This window comes from Adiantum capillus-veneris, chromosome 21 (genome assembly GCF_014529385.1).
Source record: "Adiantum capillus-veneris isolate H3 chromosome 21, ASM1452938v2, whole genome shotgun sequence".
Taxonomy (NCBI): domain Eukaryota; kingdom Viridiplantae; phylum Streptophyta; class Polypodiopsida; order Polypodiales; family Pteridaceae; genus Adiantum; species Adiantum capillus-veneris.
In genome coordinates, this window is record NC_140951.1 from 95,233,641 (window position 1) to 95,245,776 (window position 12,136).

A 12,136-nucleotide genomic window follows, 5' to 3' on the forward strand; every position below is an offset into this window, starting at 1 on the left:
TCTTCTTTTTTTGTTTCAAGTTATAGTACGCTCTACAAATACAACCACACGGATCCATAAGGGCAATTTAAAACAAGGGACACCCTTGTTGTAAGCTTTTTCTTAGTCAAATCTACTTAAATAGTCTCAAAGTAAGATTACTAGCAAATATACTGTAGTTTATTCCTTATAAAGTCCATTGGTCACATCTCAGATTTGCTGGTTTAAGCAATGCACAACTTTCATCTCATTTCAACTAACCGGTTTAGGCAATACCAACTAATTTAGTGCATATTCGTCCGTTTAGGCAGCACTAAATGCAAATCCACTACTTTAAGCAGCATTAGTGTAGATTCACCAATTTAAGCATCATGACCATAGATGCAAATAAGTAGCATAAGTGCAGATCCACTATTAATATGAAATTGAGCTCGATTTATGATAATGATGATGACGCTTTTATAGATTTGGACGGTATTGATGGATCTTGGATATTGACTCATGATTGTGTCCAATGATATCTTGATACATCAAGATATGACACATATCACTTATTCTATTGGTATGGGACACATCAAGATATGGCACATACTACTTATTCTAGTGGTATGGGACACTAAAATATGTAGTATGTGGATGATTGAAGGCATAAGCAAATTAAATTGTTTTTGTAAGATTTCATTTTTCCATATGATGCTTCTAATATATAGCTTTAATCATTGTCTTTTACAAGTGATGTTTGATAATAATATATCAACTGAGGATAGTTTGATATATAACTTAACCATTTTTTTAAACAAGTGGTGTTTGATAATAATATATCAATTGAGGATAGCTGCTTCCTTAATGGAGAGGAAGTGATTATTGTTTAATCACTTGTTTTAATCATTGTTTTGTATAATTGATGTTTGACAATAATATATCAAGTGAGGATAGTTGCTTCCTTAATGGAGACGTATGTAATGGTATTGATGTATAAACAAATATTTTTTGTATGCCTAATAGGTGGCAACAAGCACAATTGATTTAACTCAGTGCTCCGTGTCTCTCTTCTGCACTTCTCTCCTCTCTTCTCTCTCACGCTATGTGTAGCACTCCTAATATTGGAGGTGTGCATGAATGTGCTCCCTTCCTATCTTACTCAATCTATTCATGTGTCATGGATTCGAGCTTGTTGTACAAATGATTACTGTTATTGGTATATATGTGATATTTTCCTTAGGTATGCATTTTTGCAGGGTTGTTGCTCCTGCATCATAAGATAGCTTTACACCTCCTCTAATCACATCTTGATGCCTCTAGTGCGGTAGATATGACAACTATATCGAAATTTAGAGCCAAAGACAGAGGAGCATTACATACATCAGTGCCTAGTATATTATGAGATTTGGGAATGATTGAGTCATTCTCTATTCATAATGTTCTTTAAGCCTCTATTGAGGGTGATGGATTAAGCTGGGTAGGCATGCCATGGGCTATTCGTATCAGATTTACACGAGCATATATATATATACACACACACACACACACACACACACACACACACACACACACACACACACACACACACACACACACACACACACACACACACACACACACACACACACACTTTAGTCAAACTATAGCAAAGGACCTATTTGAAGCAAGGCGATAAATCCTTTCAAAGGAGCAACTCACAAAAGGACCCCAAGATATACCACTTTTCAACTCATGGGGCTTTCCTTGATAGACATAGATTATTAGCCCTCGATGTCCTCATCCCTCTTAGAGTTCATGTCACCATTATATTACCATCCGCGCATCCAAGTCATAAGGCTCTTTATGGAGGAGGAGTTTGAATCCATGGTGTAGCAGCCCATAAGAAAGTCTATGTGACAGTATCCATCACGTAGTCCAAGGAGGAGATCGATCCTTGGGAGATATGCTTATATCTAGCTCTATCGGTTCACATATTTAGCTACATTTTACTAGTTGTTACCTAGTCTTCTTCTTTTATTTTTGTCATGGAAATTTACTTCATATGATGATGATGATGTAATCTTTTGGTCTCATAGGTATTATAGGGCCTCTCCCTGGACCTCTCTCTCTCTCTCTCTCTCTCTCTCTCTCTCTCTCTCTCTCTCTCTCTCTCTCTCTCTCTCATCAAACGCTAATAGATGAGGAGGATCATATGTTCTTGATGACCCAATTCACAAAAGAGGTGAGAAGTGGAAAACATACATAAACATATCACCTCTTTATGAATTGGATCATCAAGAACATACTATCCTCCTCTGTTAGCGTTCGATGAGAGAGAGAGAGAGAGAGAGAGAGAGAGAGAGAGAGAGAGAGAGAGAGAGAGAGAAAATGTATGAGAAAGCCTTTGATTGGAGAATTTTACCCTTATAGTCTTTGAGTTAATCTAAGAATAATGAAAATTCTTTCTTGAATATCTTGAGGTGATTTTGAGCTATTTGAACAATGTGAACCTCCTCTTAACAATAAGGGTCTCTATTTTTTGTTGTGCAAAAAACCTCTTAACAATAGGTGATGCAAGGCTTTGAGCTTCAGCTCCCTTGTCGTGAAATGCTCTTGAGTGGAGGCTTTTCTAGACTGAACAAGCCTCAAGATCTTGAGAATATGCCATGTCCAATCCGACAAGAAACAAACGTGATTGAAGGGCAAAGGTGTCTGGTTTATCCATCAAAAGTGTTGCTCGTGTGAAACTGAGCTAGTGGACCCAATTAGTAATTCAACTATAGTTGACCATCGAATTGAGATTCCCCCGGGTTTCCTTGCCAAAAATAAGATATAAACCCCTTTGAACCCCCGATCTTGCCTCCCAAATAAAGTCAATGGACTATCCACTACACCCCACATCGGTGGGAGGGCCAAAATAAAGCCTTCTACTCTCTATTAAGCATTGACATACACATACAACATGGAATTAGGGGATTAAGGATGAAGGAGCTAATGATCACCAAATTTGGGGCTGAAGGGATTAATCAAAATGTCTTGTTGAGAACTATGCACACATGAAACCCCAATTTGATTGGGGATTTGAAAAAGTAATTTGAGAGGAAAGATCTAGAAAACCTTACCTAAATAAACACTCAAATGGAATGCTTAATCAACATAACATTAATCCCTTCTTCCACTTCAAATTTGAGTCCACCTAATTACACTACAAAGAGGGGTGCTACTTACAGAACAACGAGTGAACACTCTTTCTAGAGCTTGAGGATCAAGACACTTGATTTTTCTATTTGACATTACATGCTCCATGGGGGCAAGTGTGGAGAGGGTCATTGTGGAGCCATGGTTTCTTGACCAAGCTAGCGTGTAGATCTTGAGGTATATGTTTCAAGCATGGTTGTGCCATGGCACTTCACAACATGTTTGGCTAGAATCCATGCACGTGAATCCACATTGCGGGATGTGGAAGAGGAACTTCCTTAATTGTCTACTAAGAATGAACATTGTATAACCGAGAAAATGTAATGGTTGAAATATTAAGGGGGATTAGCAAGAGTAGCATTCATATTAGCATAGTTAATTGACACACTAGTTACTCAATGCAAGAGAAAGAGAGATTGTGTAGACTCAAAGGATAAATTGATTCAATAAAAATAGTGATTACATGGGTTGCTTAAATAGCACAAGAGAAGCATCTTCCACTTGCCACATGCATGAACTAATGAGAGAGCTTATACTTTTGTATCCACCTTTCTAGTGAATTTTAAGTAACTCAAAACTACTCCAAAATGGGTTACTATGCCTGGAAAGCCCCCCCATGGTTAGTACTATGACTTAGGTCACTTTTGGCCATTTTCCACATACAATAGGACACCTAGGATGCCTAGTAGAGGGACATGCTCCATGGTGACTTTAAGACAAAGCCCACTAACCTTACAACCCTCCTCTTGGGGTTTGGATTAGATTGCTACACTAAAGATATAACTCAATATCCACACAAGATGACAATCCTCCCCTTGAACTAGAGAAGATTTATATAAATCTTCATAAAATGTATGCCTGATAACAGCCATAGTCTTTTTCACCACGAACATGGTCCTTTTTGCTTTCAAGTGCTTCACAATCTATATCTTTGTATCCTCCCCTTGAAAAAATGTTTCTTTCCTCTCTTGAGGCAAAATCAAGATTTATTTTATCCATCATAAGGACTTGCAAAAACATGAAAGGAAATTCTATGCAAAACATATACAAGAAGCTAATGTCGGGTTTCCTCTTCCATCTTTTGAGTGATTAGTCATACTCTGAGAGCCCAAGCATGTGTCTTCCATCAAAAGGAAATTTGGCGTACACATCATTCCCTTTTCCCCAACTATGTGCTATGGAGCAGTCTTAACTTAGGAGACTCTTCTCAAGCCAGTGTTTAAACTCCTTACAAATCATGATCACAAAAATCATATCATCTTTGTAAAGGTAGACGATGACATACATAACAATCTTGGTGGTGAATTTTATGTTAGTACTTTCCTTTATCCTTAAGCTTTTTATGCCTAGCCTAGCCTAGCCTTAGCACTGTCATGGGAGTGCACTCTTACAGAAGGCCAATTTTCTTCGATGTAGATCGGTTTTGCCCATGGATATGGCCCTTAAGCCAACATTTCTTGCAGCAGCTTGGGCCTTGAAGGCTTTGGCAAGGAGCAGTCGCGCTTGGCAGACCCAAATGATGCATTTAATGCAACTTACCACATGGCTAGGAATTTGACCGCTTGTGTATGGGTGTGATGGTTCCCTTGCAAAATCAAGACTATTTATGCAATTCACTTGAGCATCTCAAGTGGCATCCTCCCACCTTCCTTTACCCAAAATAGGGGTACCTTTGAACCCATGACCTACGGCTCACCAAAAATAGCCAGTAGGCGGAAGGGTAAAAGTCATTAAAGTGATTGCCCTTTCGCCAAAATGCACAACACTCTTTGGTCTAGAGCGATTGTTCTAATTTAAACACACTAAGGAAAGGTGTTGGGTTCAATTCAATGGATACCTCTGAATGGGTGACACACGTAGGCAATCGTGCACACAACGGTAGTAGGCGGAAGGGTAAAAGTCACAAAAGTGACTACCCTTTCGCGGAACAGCACAACACTCTTTGGTCTAGAGAGATTGTTCTACTTTAAACACACTAAGGAAAAATAGACAATAGCACTAACCACTTGGGCTCGCACACCTTTACGTGGATTAGCCTCTAACAATAGTTAGTTGTATGTTTTATAGGCTATCACACCCAAAGATCATGCCAAAATTTAGAAAAGAGCTTAGTAGACTTAATGAAGGCCAAATGCAAAGGTTGAGGGCTTGATAGAAAGCTCTTAATGAGGCTTTCTTCCACACACACAAATGGAGTTGAGGTTTTGTGGGAGCGCTTCCCTCCAAAATCAGTTTTTGGAGCGAGCTTTTTGAAGTACAAAGCACTACCTAAAAGATTGCATAGGCAATTTTTTTTTTTTGGGTGCAAACATCATGCATAGATATGTATGAAGTTAGTGGAATATAGGAGAGGCATCCCATAGGTAACAACTACTTTAACGTAGAAAGTAAGAAAAAAACAAAGCACTCAAAAGCAACAACACATATGAAAATATGAAAGATGGGAAAACAAATGAAAGAAGGTTATAGAAGAAATCAAAAACTAAAGAAACATGTAACAATTTCTTTTTAGCTTATCAGTGGTGGTTGGGTAACAACCAGGATTTCATAATCATGTGATCACAACTTTTTTTTGGTAATAATACCTGTGAACATGTTATTAACATGTGAAAAAATTCTCATGTTCACAAAAACTTTGGTTTGGGGTGACTTGGGAACCGGCCAAAATTCTTTCGAGTTTTTGGATTAGTTTGATGGGCCCATAGGGTATCACCAATACCCGTCGGTGTCTGCAGGGATCGTCAGTAAGCTCGGCAAGCTACATATTTCTATATATAACCGGTCCCAATGGGCACATGGGATATATTTTCTGACCATCTTCTAGCATGTGTAAGGCCATTCTTCGATATGGTGCTTATCATGGGGCACTTGGTTGGTAACGCAACAGAGTAGTGTCCTATGATAAGTATGGCACATCGTAGTGGTACTAGTCGATAACACGGCAAATATCTTTATGACGATGTCACCTTCCCTTCCCTTTATCAATATACATGCATATGGTCGGTAACACGGCTAAGTTATGTCTGTATACAATTTCGATTCCCTTAGATTCGGCGGCACCTTGTTAATAATGCAACAAAATGGCGCCGCTCGCTAGTGTATGTTGTATTTTTTGCATATTGCAGCATTTAGTCGGTAATGCGGCCAAAAAATGTTGTAAATTTGTTTGGTTTGCTGGTTACGCGACTTGTATTGTTTTTTTATGTGCGTGATTCATGCGATACTTGGTCGAGTAACGCGGCCTAAGGATTTCTTTGATTGTAGTTTACTTCATATTATCTTCCTCTTCAATTTGATAAACCTCTAAAATTTATGACCTATCATCTAATCTCTCTCTATGTCTATATTAACAAAAATAAAGATTCACACCATGCAATATCTCTATTTTCTCTCTCTCGCTCTATGTGTGTGTGTGTGTGTGTGTGTGTGTGTGTGTATTATTATGAACTTGTAAAACAATTGAAAATGCTACATATAATTCACTCTATTTCTCTTTATGACACTTTAAAAATATAAAATAAACCTTAAAAAACTGTTCTCTATGTCTGCAACATGAAGTAATTATGAAGATTGATTTAAAATGTAGTCTGGATCTCTCTCTCTCTCTCTCAAAATATACATCAAGTTAAAAATCCCTAAAAATCTACTCTTTGTTACTCCATATTCAAGATTTCAAAACCATATGTACTGCAACTCTCTATATTTTCCTCCATGACAATATAAAACAATTCTAAACATTACTTTTGTCTATCTTTAAAAATTTAAAAAACTACTCTAAATGCTTTTTGGTATCCGCTCTCTCCCTCTTTCTCTCTCTATCCCTCTCTCTCATTTCAATGTAAATGGATAGCAATGTGGTGTTTTGCTTGATGCATAATTAATTATCTCGTTACTACTATCTGACACTTTGTTTTTATTTTTATTTCAAAAGATATGGATATGTATTAAGTATTTGTTGTTGTAATATTTTTTGAAGTAATGTTTGACTCTTATTTTAGGGTAAATGGATAACAATGTGATGTTTTACTTGATGCACAATTAATATTTATGGTTGGTATTGTTCGACACTTTGTTTTTGTTTTTATTTCGAAAGATATGGATGCATGTTAAGTGTTTTGTCTTGTAATAATTGTAGCTCTATGCATAGAAGCAGTCATTATAGTATCGCAAAGGAAAGTCAATGAGTATGATATCCTGTTAAGCCAGCAGAGGATCACACCCACATTTTTTGCTCACACCCATCATTTTGTAACCATTGATTGTAATAAATGTCTTTCCGACATTAATTTTGATTTGAGCCATTCATTAAGTAACGGGACTCGATTGAGTTTCCAGCTTGTAATCCCGAAGTAATTTCACATGTTGATGTAAATAATTAGAGATGTTCTCACCTCCAAGGCTGAGGTATATAAGGCAAAGTTTTGTAACCTAAAAAAGATTCAATTATTAATCAAAGTGAGTTTTTGAGCGCCGTGACTGTGTCTGAGAGAGAGAGAGAGAGAGAGAGAGAGAGAGAGAGAGAGAGAGAGAGAGAGAGAGAGAGAGAGAGAGAGAGAGAGAGAGTCTTATCTTCTTGCTACGCGAGCTACGGGGCCGCCATTGGAGAAGCAACACCGCCATTGTGTTAGCAACGGTGAGAGCTACGCACAGATACCAAGAGTGTGCGCTATCGGCTTCTATGTGTGGTAAGTTCCTACGAGCTTTGGTGTGAGTTTTCTTCCAACTCGTGTGTCGGAATAGAGCATGCAGCATATCTATAGAACCACAACGAGTAGAGCTACGCATTAGTACCATGGGGGTCAAGTTTCGGTCACCTGTATTTTTCGGCCTGTCTTCATACGCGTTTGTCGCACGGAGTGGTTATAGGTTGATTTTGCAGTTCAAGTCTTTAGGGTGTTGTTCTTACCTAGTGTATAGACTTCCCCTTGAGTTTGAGATCGATTCAATGATTCTAGATCCTGTTTCGTATAGCATTCGTTCGTAGTACGGATTTCAGTCACTTGCGTATTTTAGAACTTAGATTTGATTTCCTTAGTAGTGATTGTCATTAGAAGGTCGAGTAGGTGATTTGACACCCACCTAGTTGTTTCCATGCGCCTGCGGGTCAAGCTCCGTCCTCGTCTGACAAATTCTGTTGTTGGTTGAGTTCTCGCTATTTAGCTTCTGCTAGCGGCGTAACCGCCTTAACATTTGGCGCCGCTGCCGGGGACGAGAGCCCTAAGTAGGTGACCTTAAACTAATCCTACGAGGTGAGTCGTATAAACTACTTTGTATACTTTAGTTAGAAAAGATCTAGGAGTGGTGGACTCCGAAGGTCTCGAGAGATACTAGGAAGTGGGGTATTCCTGGGTCTTCCGTGTTGACAGTATTTTTAGTTTAGTTTAGATTAGATTGTTTTTGATGGTGGTTAAGTGGTTGTTGACATAAAAAGCATTTGCTACTCCTTGTGTGGTAGTAAATCTCTTTATATTTTCAATTGCAAAAAATCCATTTTATGATTAGAAGTAGCTTAGGTAGGGCCTGATTTGATCCTGATCTAGAGCTATCAATTGGTGTTCTATTTGCTTGATGTGTTTGATTGCATGTTAGATCACTGAAAAAGTCGCTTTGGTAGTGAAATATGCAATAAACAAAGTTCAGAAAAATTTTCTGTGTAACTGATTGTTGCTGAGCACTTAAAAGAGCTATTGGAAGAGTTCTGTGCTAAAAAACTGGAAATTTGCAACTTTAGACATCATACGCGTATGATGTCTTAGGACCTAAATAGAGACTAAAATTGAAAATTTAACATTGCCAGAGTGTTTAGAAGGGGGGTTTTACCCTAAGATCAACTTAAAACAAGAGCATTAACACTCAAAGAAACCCAAAAAGACAAGTCGTAGTCCAAGAAACGCAAAGAATAGGAAATTTTGGATTCAAATCTTGTTTTTACATTCAAACCTGACAAAAACACTTGAAACTCAATTATAAACATTGGAGAAGGCTTAAAACCAAAAATAGTCAAAATCTGGGACAAAAGACATCATACGCGTATAATGTCTTTTGGCACATCCACTGCTTATTTTGATATCTGACCTGACAAGATTGTTACAGGCACTGTAGGAAGCATAAATATCAAGTTTGGACCCAAATTGATGAAAAAGACATCATACGCATATGATGTCTTTGACCTAATTTTGGACATATTTTGATACTTTGCTAACACAGATCCATTGTAATAGCTGTCTAGAGGTTATATTTCAAGTTTCATCCCATTTGGATCACAATTGACCCAAAAAACAAGTCAAAAGCGGAAAATTGCCAAGAAAAGCCTAAATTAGCCATAACTTGCTCAAACAGAGTTCAAACTGAATTTTGTGAGTGAACAGAGCATAAAGGGGCCACTGAGAGTGAGCATGACCAAAATAGTCAAAATCTGTGAAAAAAGACATCATACGCGTATAATGTCTTTTTCAGCATAACTGCGACAAAATTCTCACTTGATGAAACAGAAGTTGTCCAACTGACAAGATTAAACAATTGACCAAGTATCAGTCAGTTTGGATCAATTCTGACCACAAAAACTTGGGGAAAACAAATTGCCGAGACGGAAAAGTTACAGTCCTTTAGGGGAATTGATGAATTTGAGATCGGGCAGGAATCTCCGGAATAATCAACCAAAACAAGGGGAACCAGCAAGTGTCATATCAACCGAGGGAAGTGTAAACCAAAGTTGGGTGCAACCATTAGAGCCGATCTTTGAAGGAAGTGTTTCTGATACTTCTTCGGAGAGGTCTTACGAGATTTTCACCGAACACTCGAACAGGAACAACAGAGAAAATATGGCAGCAGGATCATCAAACCCTTCCGCCACTATGAAGCTATTGTTCATAAAATACCAGCACGACAATGAGCAAGGTGCCAAGATCTACAAAGATGGAATGGACCGCTATTGTGTAAAGATAGAAGATAGACCTAGTGAGTTCAAGGACTTAGTGCCCGTGATCTATAGTGGAGATAGATATCTAGATGACGAGGGTACCATGTACTTGGTAGTCCTAAACCCTAACATTGTGGACAAGTGGGGATTGATGGGCACCAAAGCCAAAATAGATGAAGAACTCGAGGAGAAAGCACCAATAATGAACTTCCATAATGCGAGGTTAAGAAGAGAGAATGAAACTACAAGGATCAACACTGATAACATCTATGTGGGGCTATACAAATATAATAATGGGGAGCAAGATCTCTATTATAGATGTGAAGAACCCTACACCGGAGAGTTGACAGACAAAAAAAGACTCTATGTCCTTACCTACACAGAGGGATCGGAAGTGAAAATTGCCGCTTACGATAAGTATGGCAGGCAATACTCAACAATGGGCAAGAAAGAATTAGAAGGATATACATACTTTGGGGGACCACTACATCAATATTATGTTACTTCTAGCTCACATAGACCAGCACCAACAACTGGAGTGCAAAACTCAATGACAACAGGAGGACAAAGAACTCAGGTTGCTGACTCTTTCAGCCAACCTTGGGACTCGAAGCTCGGACCAATGGGATCATTACATTCCAGAGAGTCAATGGAGACGAATCGAGGTAGTGCAGTTCCAATCCCCACCTATACCACTCCAGGTCCAAGGTTTGAAGCGGAACCATCACATTTACCTCCCAGTAGTAGATTCAGGGCAGAGGAACCGACAAGGGTAACCCATGAAGTCCATGATGCTAGAGAAAGCTTTAGCCGAGACACAGGAGCAATGAGATTGGTAGCAGATCATAGACGTATGAGACCATCTCAAGTAGCCAAGTGTATGCCAAAGAAGTATGGTGGTTCAGGAGATCCGTATGCACATGTGTCACTCTTTAAGCAAGTCTTAAGAGCTGAGCAGATAACAGATTTCCATACACAATACGAGGGATTTGGTCTTACTCTAGAAGGTACTGCATTGACATGGTTTCAACCAATGAACATAGGGGGATTCCATGACATTGACCATTTGCTAAGAGAGTTTGCTGAGGAATTCTCAAAACGAGGGATTAAGCACAATACGGTCTCACAAATATATGCTTTTAAACAGAGAGAACACGAAAAAGTGAAGGAAGCTTCACTTCGCTTCAAACAATACATTGAGAGATGTCCAGTACGTGAACGACCACAAGATGACAGACTATCTGTTCTCTTTATTGAGGGACTGAGGAACGACACTCTCAAGAAGGACTTGCACTTGAAAGCTTGTACAAGTTTCGAGCAAGTAACGAGAGAGGCATTGTACTTAGTGGATAACTGTACGGTTTATGGAGAGGTGTCAGCGGATACAGATTTTGCATCCAGTAGCTCCTCCTCCGTAGCGAGCGAGACTACCACTAAAAAGAATGTTCAAACAACAACCATGCCAAATGTAGAGCAAATGATAGAAGATGCTCTAAAAAGGATGGCACCATACCAAAAACCATTGCCAAAAACACTGAAATGGTGTGCTATTGAACAAAAATGGACAAATCATCCAACAGAGGAGTGCTATTACAACAAAGGGTATGTAAGGGAGCGCCAGTATGCACCTCCTGCTCAATTAGCACCACCTCAGATACATCCAGTACCTCGATACCCAACGGGAAATGTACCAGGACCTATGGGGATAGAAAGACCGCAACCGGTATTGGGACAACAACCACCTTTACCAGGAGCAAGACCAGTGGGCATTAGATATGCACCAACCTTAGAGAATCAGGAAGAACAAGCCTTAGTGCCTGTTCAAGCCTATTATGAAGAATCTGGTGCACACATGTCTCCAACTATGTATTACCCACCAGAAGAACCCAAACAACCAGAACCATGGGGCATGATTGGGAATGTTGGAATACCAACAATTACAAGTGCTTCTGATGAAGAGAGATACAATTTGGACGCAAGAACATTGATGTTCATAGCTCATGGAGGGTTAACAGGACAAAGACCATCCTATCCACAAAGGACGAATCAAATGGGACCAAGACCAGCACTAGGACCCTG